Here is a 16,794-nt window from a genome sequence, read left to right as displayed (position 1 = left end):
GAATTATCACATATGCCTCTCCAGACACCATTCAGCACCTAATCAAGTGGTAGGATTATAAATACCATGTACTGCAGCAGTGTCTGAGCCTCAGCTGTTGAAGGTTAGATTGTCTTTACAGCTTTGCACCCGTGGGACAAAAAAATTGCATCAGGTAAGCAGTGATTTCATTGCATCAGGCAAATGCCACACAGAACATAAAGTTTACAGAAAATGTGGAACATGTGAGTCATGCAAAACAACCTTTCTACTCTGCTACTTCGGTAACGTAAGGCAGAAGTTACCTCTGAACTGCTGAATTACAAGTGAAATGAAGAGTAACATTTCAAGGTAAGCAGATCCCTGCCTAGGTAAAGCTCTCTCTCTTGCTGGGAGGCAGGTACAGCCTCTCCAAACTCTCAGAGATTAACTTTCTAATTGAACAAGCAGGAGATCTTAGAGGGAGGCAGAGGGTAAAGGAGATATGGATTTTACCTGTGATCTCTGCATGCTCTTGAAACAACCTTGACAGAATATTTAAATGCTAGAGAGGGAAATGCATTATTTGTTGGATGTATTGCAATAACTAGGGGAAAAGTAGATCTTCAGCATTCTGAAGATAGGCAACTCCTCAAAAGAGGAATGAGCAAGCAACAGAGAAAGTAGACATTGCTGGATGACGTGTCTGTTTATTAAGTGGATCCTAGAGATCACTCAGCTGAGTTAGAAACAACTCCCTGGACTTCTAGGACCTTAACAAAAAGGCTGTGACTGAGAAGAGATGCCCAGGTCTGCTTTTTGGGCAAGCATTCTTCCAAGGCTAGTAGAGGAAATTAGTTGCCCATTCTTCTGGCTTACTTAACTTTAGGGCTTACTTTCAGAGCCAACAAGTTTGTACAGCCAAGTCTCTGTGCTCACTACTAGAAAATTGTTTATTTGCAGCTGTCGTGCTCTGAGTAAGATAAAAAGATCAGTAAGGCTCATGTGAAGGTGAAATAGTAGAGCTGGTCCTAGCTAGAGCCAAGTGAACAGATTAGCCCAATGCCTGTATGAAGCAGCTGGCATCGTCTTGTAGGGGAAACAGAAGGAAAGTGATCAAAGCACCAGCCAGACTTTACTCTAAAACACACAAATCCATGAGAGCACAAGACATGCACACACAGAAGGAAAGGCAAAGACTGGAAACAGCTAAGATCAGAAGGCAATGGGACAAACCAGCACTTCTGAAAGGCAACAAGTGAATGCAGATTTGAGAAGGTTATAAAGAGATTCAGTTTTTGAAGTCCTGTCATAGAATCATAGAATTGGTTAGTTTGGAAAAGACCTTTACTATCATCAAGTCCAACCATTAACCCTGCACTGCCAAGTCCACCACTAAACCATGGCCCCAAGGGCCATATTCACACATTGTTTTGAACACTACCAGGGATGATGACTCTGCCACTTCCTTGGGCATCCTATTCCAATGCCTGACAACCCTTTCAGTGAAGAAAGTTTTCCTAATATCCAATCTAAGCTTCACCTGGCACAACTCAAGTCTGTTTTCTCTTGTCCTATCACTTGCTACCTGGGAGAAGAGACCGATCCCCACCTCACCACAAACTTCTTTCAGGTAGTTGAATACACAAGCTCATCTGAAAAAGTTATATTGTACAGTCCAGTCACTGATATTTCTGTGAGTTTTATCCCATGAACTTCTGTATTTTGGATCTCTCTCTATTACAGCTGGTGATGGGGGTCAGCGGCTCTGACCCAGGAAGAGGTGACCGGTCTGGGGAGATGGTCCCGCAAGGAATCACCTTCCCGAGGTCTGGTGTCTTCCCTCAGCTGCTGGCAGGAGAGCCCTTGCAGAGGCTGTCAGTTCTTCAGTGATATCAGCTCATGATTCCAGCTCAGCTCTGCAGGGCAGCCTCCAGCCCAAGTCAGACCAGAGAGAGAGACGAGAGGCTCGTGTGGCTGGTTCCGCACAGAGGTAGCTTTATTGTGGGTCCCCTCCGGCGAAGGGGAGAGCCAGGGGTGAGAACCCTCTCTGAGCCACAGGGGCAGAGGGCTTGCTTTTATAGGGATACAGGCCAATGGGTTACAGAGGATCTGGGATGGGTACATGCCAATGGGTTACGAAGGATCTGCATAGCTTCTCCTAAAGGATTGTGGGTCTGTCTTTCCTCGAAGTGACCAAAGAAGTGGTTGCCTTTCCAGGGAGTTCTGCTGGGCGATTGTGCAATCTCTTATCTCAGCAGAGATCCCTCCAGGGCAGGGGCTGGGCATACCCCACATCTCTCCACTGCCAGGTACAGCTTTGCACATTTGCACATTCCGGCAGCTGTTATATTTTCTTTAGCATTCAGCCTTCTTCAGCTTTCATCACAAGGATCTCTAGTCCATTTTAGAGCTGATCTGGCAAAGAAATCCACAATGAAAAACTTCATGCAAGAGCTCCCTAAGGTCTGCAGGTCTTACGAGCTTGGAAGACTTCCAGCCCTCTCCCAGGGATTCCCAGTTCACACTCAAAGAAGTTTCAGACAATTGGACTGACATTAAATAAAATTTAACTCCCTAATTCTCCAGGGCCTGGAATAAAAAGAGAAAAATACATATAAGTTTAGGCAGATGAATAATTATACAAGATGGAGAGAAGAGCACTAGGGAGGAGGGCTAGTGGAATTTGCTGCTGTCACAGCAGGATGGTCAATCCCAGCTCAGCTGTGGCCAGAGGCAACTTGCTGGGCCTCAAGGTGCTTACAGGAGAAAACCACAACATTTGCTGTAGGAAATTTGTGCTCTCAGATACACTGGAGGGGTAGTGGGGGAAATGTCACTTCAGATTTAAATCTCACTTTTGAGGGAAGGAGTGTTAACAGCAGTCTTAATTAAGAAAAAAGGCAACAATACGGGAGCCTTCAGCAGTGAAATCCACCTCCAAATAGTCACCTTTGTAGCAGAGTCTGTGCAACCTCTCCCATTAGATACTGTTTGTAGCCATCAGGAAACACAAAGATTCACAGCCGTGTAGCACAGCTGGAAAAAACACATTTAAAGCTTCCTCATATGTGTCATCCCATGGCATACAGGAGTGATGCTGCATTAAGTAATTGTTGTATCAGCTAATGCAATGCATGTATTTGTATATTTTACATATAACCATATGAATTGCATAGATATTGTGTATAGATTTGTTACATTTAAAGTACAGGGTTTTTTCAGCAAAAGCAGACCTTTAAGTAATTAGCGGTCAAAAGAAACCAAACTTAGATGTTCCCTCAAGGCAGATTGCTTAGGACATATTTGAATATATCGTGGATGGGCTGAGTCTACTTGGTAGCTGGCTTCTTTCATTGGGAGAATCCCAAACAGGAGCATTTTAGAGCAATCCCCCTGCTCCAGTGACTCGTGTCAGCAGCAGGTAGCAAACAGCTGGTTCTACCCAGACCAGCAAAGCAAGATCCAGGTAATGCACTGAAAGACTGCAAGCTTACAGAGCTCCACATCTGCCACCTTTTCCAAAGCTGCAGGTTGTAACTGTAAACCTGTACAGTAAACCTACTAATGTAACAAATCTATACACAATATCTATGCAATTCATATGGTTATATGTAAAATATACAAATATATGCACCACAGAGGCACAGAGATCACTCATTCTTCACACAAAAGACTCAGTCTCCGAGGTCAACTCCACAAGCCTGTGTATAGCCATCTCTGCCTGGAGTCCCCAGCCCTACAACTTCTGGTGGCCACAAAGCAGTTACAAGGACTCTGCACAAAGGCAAGGCCCCAAAATCTCCCATCAGACCTGTTGCCCTTCTTCCCTGTCAGTTAGTGCACAGAAACAGCTACAGATCTGTGCCATGCACATGGCCTCTCCCCCAGGATGGTTCAGCCCCACTACAATCCAGCTGGAGAGAGCCATGACATCTCCACAACCAAACACAGACTGCTCAGTGCAGTCTTGGACCAAGCACAACAGCCAACTTTACAGCTGGCCTCAGGTTTAACAGGAGGCACTGCAGCTGCTAGGAAGGGCTTGCTTGCTGTATAAAAGAATATGATGCTTGGATTAAAAGAAGTCAGCTGAAGCAGGGTGATGAAGGCAGCCTGTGCAATAGTGAGAGGCTGCAGTACAGCTCAGAACTGATGGATTGCAGGTCTGTTTTCATCAGCCTGGTGGCTCTGCACAATATAGGATAAAAGAATACTTGGTTGCAAACATCACTGCAATGGGAATTTCACTAGAGAGTGCTGGTGTGTTCTTGGTCATATCACAACCAAAACTGCTGTTAACACTTTTTCCCTCAGAGGAAAACGGGGGGTGGGAAAAAAAAAAAAGGCAAATCCTAAACAAATCACTTCAGTGTTATTACTTTAAATTAATGCAGAACTACAGACCGCATCCAGACAGTAACAACACACAAATTGAAATGATACTGAAATGCAGGAACTTGTCAACCAACAGCAATTCATACAGAAGATTTAGCTTTTAGTTTTTAGAGCAATAGGCATTAGTGACTAACATGTCCAGGTTGAAAAGCCTAAAACAAGTGATAAAGACTTCATCTCAGATAAAATAAGCCTGTTATTCTGGAGAATAAAGTACATCAGTCTAGCTTCCTGCATAAAATTACAATCTACATGCACTGTAACCCTCTAATAGAAAAGACTGCATAGTCATGTCCCTACAATGAGGGGAAAGGGCTTCTTACATTACAAGATACATTAATGATATCAGCATATACTGTCTTAATTAAGTGGCTAGTGCAGGGATATTGTGCTAAAAAATTTACAATAAAAGCTCCCAGTGGGTGAAATCTTAATTTCCACCTTTACCATATACTTGACTTTTCAAAAGGCTCATTTAACTTTGATAAGGACTTCATCAGCTTGGAAATTAGAACTTTAGCCTTTAAAAATAATAAAAAAGCCTTAACTACACACAAAAAAAGATGCTGAAGATCCTGTACAAGAAAGCAGGCACTGAAAGAGTATAAGGCTGCTGGCAGAAGCCTGCACAAAGGCAGCTTCATGTGCCTCATGTAATCAGCAAGATTTAAAGATCAGTAATGTAACTAAGATTTAAGATGATCAGTGAACATCCAAAGCAATGCTGAATTACAGACTGTACTGTTTGTCACATGACTAAATTCTTTCATGCAACTAAACCTTTAAAGTGCTTTAAAGGATTCCCTCCTACCTCAAAGCAATTCTCCAGACATTATATGGCTATGAAATACTTTTAGAAGAAAATATTGTTAAGTGTTGCTTAGTGTGAAGGTATCACAGGGCTCTCTGGGGACTCCTTTTTGCAGTAAAATGTAAATGTCTATGTTCTTCTTAGTGGTGTGTCCACAGCAGAAGCATTGTAGTTTGGATCTGCAGTGTAGGACTAAGGGCAGATTCCCAAGCAGATCCCTCTTACCAAACTCTGATTTGTGTTAAGAAGTGGTTTTGTAGCATGTTGTCTGAATCTGTTCGTTTTGAATCTAATGCAGAGGGTGCTCTACAGGTGCATATTAAATGTGCTATAACCTCTAACAGGCAATTCAGTCCATGGGACCAGACTTCTTTTGCCTTCAACCCTTTTCCTTCTGGGGAGGAGATGTGACAGGGGTGGTCATGGAGGAGTACAAAAGATGATGCACAGGACCAGGCTAGAGCTAGATCACTGTAAAATACCCAAATCACACATGATGTCAGTGCTAGAACCTTGGTACTGACTGTTTGTCCCACTGATGTGTCCTTACTGTCCCATCCTGTTCACAGGTGTGAATTCAGAGATTATTTAAAAACCTTGTCTCCTCAAAGCAAGAGGTTGTAAGTGATGGTCCTGCCTTTGGCCTCCGCATATTTTCATTTCTCTGGTTCTTATTCCCTTTATCCCCACTGCCTCAATTTCCTCTCCCAGATTCCAGCACAGGGTCTTAGAGATCACCAATACACTGATGGGACAGTGTGACTAAAGATGGGGAGGTCTGCTGTCCTTTCCTTGAAGGAGAGTCCCACAGTGCCCCTTCCTCACGCTGTAACACATCTGAGGGAAGGCACACCCCAGCTTTCCCTGCAGCTAAGGCTTGCTTTATTTTGGTGGTATAAGGAAGTTCAAGCGCAGGACTTTAATTTTTCAAGCTGTCCTATCAAGCCCTAGGGAGCAGTGATACATGGGCATTAAAACACATGCTTACATCAGAAGCTTTTGTTAACCCCTCCAACTACGACGCTGCTGGCCTCAAGACCAAATCCATTTGCTCTCCCAACAACCAGCAACATCCTCTAAGGGTCAAAATACATCAATAAATCACACAGGCCTTAGACCTGTCAGACTCCCTAAGAAATATCTGTAAAGGAAAAAACTATTTTCAAGCTCTCATGGCTGGAATACTTCATAGCAATGTTATAGCTACACCAAATTCCTCTCTAGGAGAAAAGATTTCAGGCAAAAATTAAAGAGAGGATTTGATTTATAATGGAAAAAAAATTACAACTAACAGGCCAAGTTTTGCTTACACTGAATAATACTTAGCACCTACATAGGAAAATTCCCACTGACTGTACTCAGAGCAGATCTGAAGCTTTAAACATGCAGCTTCCCCTTCATCTCCGGAACAGCAATGCTAAAAATTAGGCGTCAGACTGGGACATGTCCTTCTGATGAGAAAGAGGGAAGAAATGGTATGCAGGGAGCCCCAGCTTCCTCCTGGGGAAAAACAGTACAAGTGCTTTGGCCCTCGAAGGGAAAACTGACTGAGCAGGTCCATTGAACACCTCTGGGAGAAGGGTGAGCACTGGTGACAGTGCTCAAGTGGACGTTGGAGCTTGTGACTCCAGGGAACAAGCTTGGGGAAAGCCATCAGGGACCAGTTGAGCCAGAGTGGTCCATGGCTGTTGGGCTTAAGCCAGAACAGCTAGGAAAGGGGTAAAATCTGCATTTTGCTGCAGGTAGAGAGGGCAGGTGGCTGCCAGCCTTCTGCTGTCAACCATGTCACAGGGGCAGCTGCCATCCCCCTCCCTCCCAGGCAAGGAAAGGGAGATAGGCCAGGCCCACGATCCGAGGTCATAGTCCCGCCCTGGGTGAACAAGGCCTAAAGGGAGCAAAGCCGTTTGAGCAGGATCCAGCTCAGCTTCACTGCTTGTAGCCACAGCTGCTCTCCAGCGTGCGGAGCAATGCCGGCATCACGTGCGCTCCAGAGCAAAGCTGCCATTTACGGCCTCGGCGGCCAAGAAAGCAGACAAACCTGAGCATCTGCGTTTGCAATCTCCACTGCTCCATAAAAGACAAGGTCAGACAGAAAACATGTGTTTCATATTTGAAAATCTGAGTGATTTATATTAGGGGAGCAGGACTGGACTGTATGCAACCTCTAGGTTGTTAAAATTTAATTTACTAACCAATTACTATCAGATGCTTGACTTCTTCAGCTGCCCCATATGAGGAGTTTAGTTTCTCATAATACTCTGCCTTGATTTCATTGCTCTATCTCCTTCCAGGGGCTGAAGAGAGGTGAAATGAAGTGGGTGAGCAAAAGAAAAGGACCAGTCAGTCCCACGAGTTCATATTTTATATCCAGAGAAGCCACCAGAGCATTATCTCCCAGTTTCTGTGGGTCATCCTTTTTCCCTTATTTGCAACTTTACCTGAAGAAGTAGATGGATTAAAATGAACGGTACATCTCTCACCTCAAGAGAGAAAATCTGGAGGAGACTGTGTCCCTAGCTCCCTGTCCTCATTCTGGCTGGATTGCTCCTCAACCATCACTCCCAGTTTAAAGCATCTAAAATATAAATGCATGTCTCAGAAGATGAAACAAAATGGACCAGAATAAAGAGTAAAGGCAGAAGCCAGATTATTGCTGATAAACATCCTTCCTGTTTTGTGGGTTATGAGGTACAATTTGGTTCTCCTGTGCTGCACAGATTTGGGTTGCAGGTTCACAGAAAGTTCTGACCTTGGGGTAGCAATGTGTGTGTGTTTTTCCAACTCTTCTTAACACTGAAAAAAACATCAACAGTTTTTCAAATGTTCTCCGTTAAAATTAACTCAATTCTTGGTTAGTAAGTCATGTGTGAAATGAACCTGGCTTTCTTTTAATGTGGTGACCAGAGACCAATAACATTTTGAAATTATGGGTGGATTGCCAGCTCTTGCCTCCAATTATGTTATATCTCCAATGCTATCTGCATTTTGAGTGACAGGTTCCCCGGGATTAAGTAAATGTTACTACTCTTGGAATGAAAGAGGAAAATATTTTAAACTGGGGAATAATCAATCCAGTCCAAACTTTAGGATGGGGAATCATTCATATTAAGACATGATTTTTTTTTCCCAACAAATACCCAGCAGGTCACAGGCAGCTGGACAACTAACTCCACCATGGTAATTTATGAGACTGTCTTATAAAGCAGAGAACTACTGTGTTTTTTTCCTTTTTTCTTTTCTTTTTGAGGACGGGGGCAAGGAAAGGAGGCAGGGAGGGGAGGAAGCCAAAAAATGTAAGACTCCAGGTCTTATGAGTATTTTATTGTCAGCAATTAACTAAGGACTGACTGTAATAGACAATATATCAGATAGTGCTAAAGATTTCAATGCATAATATTCAGAGGTTTTTTCATATTTCTGAATGCCAATACTTCAGATACATTTATACCTTTCCAGAACTCTTCATTCAGCCCTGGTTTCACTAAAGGCAGAATACAAATGCTGTTGACCTCAGGTTACCCACCCACTGTAACTGGAGAGTTACGGCAATGTTACTGTCTGGCAGATTTATTCCTACGTGGCATTACTGCTTAGGAACTGTCTAATTAACAATCTGTTAAACCAACAGAATGAAACTTGGCAATTTATATGTAACAAACACAAGGAGAGTAAGCCAGTATAGGATCACTGGGTGTGACAGGGTTATGACCACAATATGTGACAATAAATTCTCATGACAGAAGAGAAAAGCTAAACTAAGGCATGTAGCAGAACCAGAAGTGATGATGGAAGGCTAATCAGTCCAGCAATTAGTCTAAACAACATCAAGTTCCTATTTTAAATCTATACTGTAGTAGTATTTAGAGAGAACTATTTTTCATATTATTGCACTGTGGTGTTTCTGCATACTATTATGTTGTGGATCCTTCAGCTCTGGAAACCGCTGGTTTTCAGTAATAACTCAAACAGCCCCAAGAAGCTCAAAGACAATTGGAAATTAATGACCTTGACAAATGGTAGATGTTGTTTCAACCTCCAACTCATCCTTGGCCTCAATCTCCCTGCCCACTTGTCTCTTCCACTCAGTGCCTTGGCAAGCACAGTCCAGCATTTAGGAACCCTGACAGAAGAAGAAAGTGAGTGTCTTTCCCCCAAGAGAGGGAGTCTGTGACTGGTAAACACATACAGGAGTCTCAGTCCAGCCCTTGCCTGCCATGGAAGCCTGTCTGGGAGAAAGGGTAGAAAGCCAAAAGTTTGCAATCCTTCGCTGCAGGAATTTTGGCCAGTGGGTATAGTTGGCTGCCTCAAGGCTGTGCACCTTGCACAGCTGAGCATCTGCTGTATTCTGTCTGGAGGCAAATATGTTAACAGGAGAGAGAGAGAGAGAGGGAGAGAGAGTTTACTGCTTAATATGCACTTGGAGAACACTGGACTACAACTTATCTCCCACACTTAGCTCCAGGGACATTCAATTGATGATCCAGATCTGGAACTAGACTTCAGAATTTACTTCTAGCTCTGTGATTGCAACATTGGCTATAAAAGCATCCATAATTATTTTTTTTAAAATCTGCATTACTGAGGGAATAAAGAATAAATGTCATTTCCTTATTTTAGTTATTTCTCATCCTTTCCTGAAACTGATTTTTTAAAGGCATATGCACTCATGGGTGCAGACAAATCTGTGCACAGACTATCACAGTGTTTCATTCTCTCCTGTTGGTTAAAAAAGTTCCACCCTTTGATTCTTTTAACTTCAGTGCAGATGTGCAGCTTCCAGGGTCTTCATAGAACCTCCCCCTCCTGCACTGGGACATTTATATTAAAGAGCTCAACCAGCAGAAACAAGATTACAATCAAGAATTGTCCTAGACTTCTGCTCCAAACAATTTGATTACAGCCTGGCTATCAGAGTTTGCCAAAGGTCCACAGGCTGCCAGTCATCCATCCAAAAAAAGCCCAGAACACTTTGAAAGCCATGAAGTAAGACAGTCTGACTCACATGGTTGATATGTAACATGGCATTGCTTAAACAAAGTGAATCATAGGGACAAATGTAATATAGAGATTGACAAGGTGAACAAAAATATACCACAGCTGTCTAGGAGCAACTTAAATCTTCATCTGAAGAGAAAATCACTGCCAGATACTTCCAACCATTCATATAGAAATCAGGAATATCAACATCTTTAAAAACTACTTACAAATGAAGTTTAGGAAAATCGGGAAGAGAGCCAAAGACACAAATAACTACACAGAAATAACTTAGAAGACTGACAAAAACCATAGCATTCCTATTTTAAGCAATTAATTCACATTTAACCCAGCTCAAAATCTCTCAAAATGCTATAATTCTGTATCATATGGCATGTACTATATTAGTGGGCCACACCAACTTAAAGGAGTATGAATTCCACACTTAAAAAGAGTTTGGTGACAAATCAGAGCTGCTAAAGTCTGCTTCAGGGTGCATAAATAGTTTGTACATTTTAAATTCAAGCCTTCATTTGATCTACTACAACTCTCAACATGGGCATGGCCTAAATCAATGATTTTGTGTCATATTCACTCATTATTTATATTTGGTCAAAGATAAAAATGGAAAACAGTGACAAAATGCCAGCCTTGCTGCCACCAACACAGTGCATCCTGGATTCCTGACAAAGACCATGAGTTTTTCCATCTGCTCCAGATTCATGATAGTACATTAACTCTACTACTGTTTCTCGTCAATGGACACAAACCAAGATCAGCACTTTGTCAATTAAAAAGCAGTGATTTTAATAAGGTGCTGAGAACTCAAGAAATGGTCAAAAGGGTGAAAACTTACTGGAATACCCACTCAAAGCAAAGGTGTGGTTTCTCTTCAGCATAAATGGAAGAAAAAAATCCCAAACAAAAAAACCCAAACCTCCCCATAAACAAAACAACCCCCCCAGAACGTGATACACAGCAAAACCTTCAAGGAACACTCCTGCTCCTGCAGCAAAGACAAAACACACACAACTAAAAAGGAAAGGAAACAATGCAGCAAACAGGATCCCCTTTATTACACTCTCTGTTCAGTTGCTATGAATCTGGAAACTCCACTGAACAAATGCTTTAGAACAGAATAGTCTAAATTTGACATTAATTGAAGGGACATCTTAAAAAATGCTTTCCCCTGCTGCCTTGTATCAGAATTATTCTCAAACTACCTCTAAGTGTCTGAGAAAAATGGTGACTTCTGTGATTTACACAAGCCATCAGATGTGTGACTCATCTTGCTGTTCTTTTATTTGTCAAACAAATATGTATTTGTCAAACAAATATATATTTGTCAAAAAAATATGTCTCCAGCTGTTCCTTCACCCTTCTCCATGGCTATGATCAGGAAATCATAAGAGGGCATAAGTACTCAGCACTGGGCTGGAATCCTCCTTGGTTTCTTCTCTCTAAGTTCATTCCCTTCCATCACATTGCCTCCTAGTCTCTCTATATTCAGTCACAGTGAATCTATATTCTGGTTCATAAATATCAAAGTCCTAGTAGCTGCAGTATCTGTATTTAAAAGTGGCCAATTTTTTTATTATAGCAATACAATACAACATATAGTTATCAGCGGAATTATCCACAATACAAACTCAGAGAAAATCCAACAGGCACTATTCCTGAAATACCCTGAAAAAAATTACTCTGAATTCCCCCCTCCAACATTTTTAACAAAATACTTCAAAGTCAAGTAGAGTGATCACAGATGTGGAGAGTTTTCCCATATCTGATTCCTGCATAACAAATACATAGAAATTTATCCTGGAAACAGAAATCTCCCGGAAAGTGTTGAAGGAATTAATGAATAGCTCAAATTACAGTAAATTTCAAGTCATTCTATTACTGCACTTCAGTCTTGTGAAGAAACACTATTTCTGAACTATGGTTCCTGATTTAGACATCCATGACCTTCTAAAATAAAAATTATCATGATATAAATGCCAGTAGGGATAAGCATAAAGCATGTGTGCGCATTCAGGCTGCTACTGGCACGTACTACCTTGGTTGCATGTCACTAATACCATGAGGCATTCATACCTGTTCCAACATCATCATGGCATCTCCAGGGGAAAAAGAGGTAGCAGAATCACATAGATGTGAAGCCATTTGACAGCCTATCCATGAAGAGATCACAAGTAGTTCTGTGTTAGCATACCCAGAACCAAAAAGTGACTAGTGTGCACAAGAAATCTTTTGCTCCCTAATGGCTGCAGGATGACAGATACAGAAAAACAGTGATTTGAATTTCAGATTGCATACTAACCTGCATGAGCTACAAAGGGAAAAATAAATCCTTATATTAGAGAATACTAAGATCTAAAAAGGGAAAAAAAAAACATCCTGAATCAACAGAAAACAAGGGTGTTTTCTTTCACTTTCCAGGGTTTCTCAGCAGCGGGGCCTGTTCACCAAACTCATGTCTTGTATCAAGATTAGATTGAAGTGTTTCAAAGTGGTGAGAAATAACTCTCCGATGGTGTTTCAAAGAAAATGACTTCTCAGGAATTCTCACGAGGTGCAGTATCTCTAAATTTGGGAAGATAAATGTTAAGGCAGTAGCAGAAGTTACCAGATCATGTCTTACTTAAAGGAGAATTTTAAAATATACTACTTTTCCTGCAGCTCTGTTACTAAAGCTTTAAAATATTTTGCTCAGTTGGTGTTGCTACACAGCTGCCTTACCCCCCAAGTCCACCCAGCTTTAATCAGCCACTCCTTATACACCCAACTTGTGCTCCGGGCTCCAGTACAGCTGAGAGGATCCTCGTTCTTTCTCCAGTCATTCAGCCTGGAAAATCATGCATTGACACAAGAGAGAAGCCAGAAAATTACTGGATGGTGGTCAATTAAATAAAATAGTTGGCACCCACAAAACACATGGGGTACCACAGGTCTTTACACTTCATGAATTCTCTGCTCTGTTATTACCAACACAATTACTCTGGGACATTTGTTGAGCAGTGCAGCACAGCAAGCATTGGCTAGAAAGTTGTCAGCTCCACACACAAAGAAGTCCCTGTCTGCTGCTACAAAGTTTTACCTTCCGTTCCTGAATCCCAGTCAGTTAGTGACAGGCAAGGGATGTAATGTGTCCGTGTTCATACTGCCTCACATGGCACACAGCAGAAGAACCTCTCCCCAGCATGGAGAGAGCAGTCGTGCCATCCTCATCCTTCCCTCCCTGCTTCTCAGGAAGTTGCATATTTTTTTAAAGCAAACTCCTTTCAGCAAATTACAGCAGGAGCTCTCTGTTCCATCCATCAGCATACCATTGCCTGACGACCAGCTTCCTCACTTCTTCCATTTTGTGTTCATTTCCCTGCCCCCTATACTTGCTGATTTCTGTCCACGAGGTATTTCACAAAATTTTGTGGCTGCAGTAAGAGCGCCAGCCATAGCAGAAACAGCCAGCCCTGGAGGTTATAGGGCACACTGGCTACTGTTTTATTCAGCCACCCACCCATCCACTATCCATAACCCAGCTCTTAATCACTCAGTTTCCCAGGCCCATATTCAGAGAACTGAAAACACAACAACCTAAGCTGTCTTCGTAAGTTGACTTCAGGCAGGTGTTTCAAGCCCCGAGAAGCAGCAGCAAGAGCAGGTCCCCGTGTGGGTATTTCTAACCAAACCAATACTCCAGCTGAGCACATTTAAAGGCAGAAGCTGTTCCGGACATGGAGCAGCGGCTGCCGGCAGCGGAGGAAAGGCCCATGCCAGCTCTGCGGCACCATCTAGCGCTAAGAGGGAACAACGCTCTTGGGAGAACAGATCCACGCCGGGTTACGCAGAGCTCAGAAACAACACAAAATAAAGGCACGTCAATACAAATCGGAAACAAGCGAGGCAACTAATGGCAACCCATTTTCACTGTGCACATACTGGGGGCCCGCTTCTGTCACTCTAGGACTGGAACGTTTCTGTTGCGCAGTCCAAACTGGTCACACACCAGTGAAGATGCTGGCAGCGTGCACTGCCAAGTCCGGCCACGCTCCTCACCACTATTCCCACTGGACTCAGCAGATGAATCACAACAGCCACATGTTCTCAAAACGTACGTGCATCCATGCAGCTGCCTCTCTGCTCCCGTTCCAGGCTGATGGCTACACTGGAAATCACGGCGGAAGGGCAACAGCAGCGGCTCTGAAACCAAGACCTGCCAACCCTGTGGAAGGAAGGTGGTCAGAGACAACACTCTGCACATCCTCTCCACCAGGTACCGAGGCAGAGGAGGAGACGAGCCCAGCTCCTGGGCATGCTGGCCTCTACAGATCATTTGACTCGGAGATTAATGTGCCTGCTCGGGCTCCAACCACAGATCCCAAGTGGTTCCCTTCAGCTCTCTAAAGTTACATCTACTTCCTCCAATTTTATTACCACTACTAGTCGTAGAGGTTGGGGTCACTTCTTTTTTCCATTTCCTGCATCCAAAAAAGTTCACTACTTATTATAAATTTAGATGACAAGGCTGTTGTTTTTTTATTTCCTGAGAGCAGCTTAGTTCTTATCGTTTTACACAGCTCCATATTTGCAGCAGCTGAGGAACAATTCCTGTTACACTGTAGAACTTCAGTGCCAGATTCTTCAGCCTTCAAATATTCCAGCAAGTTTCAGTTTAAAATAGTAGAAAAGGAGATTTTTCTACAATTATGAAGTCTCCAAAGAGTTACAGAATTTGCATCTTTAAATTGTGTGAAATCTAGTTGTTTTTCAAACTCCCCATTGGATCCAACTGAATAATGAGAAGCTTACATTCTCATGCCAAAAACCACTTTGAAAATCTATCCCAGTGACAAATTAAATATAATTAATATTCATTTTCAAATGGTAGGCCTCAGCAGGACCTGATCAACAACAGAGAAAGCTACCACACATGCATTAATTTCAAGTTTTATTTTTCATGTTGGTGAAACATAGCCTCTTCTCAAGAGGCAGCATCTGTAGAGCTGTCACAAACACCATTTTGTACTCTATTACACCACAGATTTGGAAAAAGAACAAGTAAAGCACAGGTTTCACACTGCACTTGATCATCTGAGTATTAAGTTACAGATAATTTAGAAATCTTCTGATTTTACATATACATTGCATCGGCCACTGCTCAGCCTTCATGCACAATTTATTTTTTTTCTTATAGTCAACACTGGTTTTGGAAACTCTCTTGCTGTAAATGCTATCTTTTCTATTTTAGATCACTTAAATGGTATTTACATAAGTGTGCAAATTGCTTTGAAAGATAGAAACAAACACTAACACATAATATACAGACAGTTTCTTCTATAGTTAAACATTTACTAAAAGGCAGTTAACATTCCTAACACACTTTTACTGTCTAAAATAGGAGAATAAGTTATATAAAATAGACCATCTTATTTTCAGATGCTTCCATTTCTGCAGATTTGGTCTTTGCAGCAACATTGCAATTAAAGAGTAAGATTCTTCTACTAAGAATCAGAAATGTCAATTCAATGGCAGCTTAACATGTTTAGTACCAGCCACTTCTGTCCCAGATTTTCCACACTTGGCACAGAACAGAAAAACAAACAACTTGAGGGAGGGGGAAAGACAGTGTTGTACATCTATTTGGTTTTTTTAGCCATATGGAAAGAATGTTTTAAAAATGTAACACATAAATTTTAATTTTTCTTTTAAGGGCCTGTTAGTGTTACAAGCACAGTTTAAATAAAACTGCAAATTCTTCCACAGAAGCACACAAAGTTCCCAGTTTTCTTGCACCTCATCATTTCAGATACATGCAATTGTTCACACACACAAAAAGCAGACTCCTTGGGATCACACAATAAAACTGATTCCAGAACTACAAGGAGCAGGAAATGCTTGAAGAAAATTACTTAGTGTTCCCTGAGTTCCTACATGTGCATTTTTTTTTCTACCTGCGATAAAGACTCCCCATAAAAAATGTATGTTCAACTTGATTAACAAATCCAGAAGGCAGAAGTTACCCTTCAGTTAAAATGAAGTGAGTTGCTCCAACAGCAAAAGATCTAGAAGAGCTCTAGAATTCTAGGAAAGTCTTCAAAACCATCTTTCATGTATACCTGCAAGCATTCTCAGAAAAAAGCAACTCATTTCCTAAAATTTCACAGAGCCGAAACTTTTATATACATCATAATACCAAAGGGAAATTACCCATCAGATAGTGAAGAACTACAGGTGCATCTCAAATAGCTTTAAAACTCATAGTTATTATTATACAAGACAAAGACACAATACTGGTTTTTGAACACCCATTAAATTGAATAATGTGACTTTCTACAGCAGCCCTGCGTGCAAATTACGCTGCAGTTTGTGCTCCCATCTCAATGCCACTGAGTGCTATGCACCCCAAGGAAACTGAGCCTTAGCCCTCTAGAAGTTGAACCTTCATCACAATTACGCCCAACACAATCTTGTCAGAGATATGCTTGATATTTTTTATGACATCCAATTCCTTAATATGGCAGAAACTGTCCCAACACTTAACACTGTGCTTTTGGGTCTCTTGTTTTACAGAGCTTTGGGCATCACACACAAATCCCTGCTGGATGGATTCCAAGTGATGTCACCTTAGTGCAGACCTTGATTAGGTCCTGCTG

This window comes from Corvus brachyrhynchos, unplaced genomic scaffold, assembly GCF_000691975.1.
Source record: "Corvus brachyrhynchos isolate BGI_N302 unplaced genomic scaffold, ASM69197v1 scaffold331, whole genome shotgun sequence".
NCBI lineage: Eukaryota > Metazoa > Chordata > Aves > Passeriformes > Corvidae > Corvus > Corvus brachyrhynchos.
Note: the sequence above shows the minus strand (reverse complement) of the source record.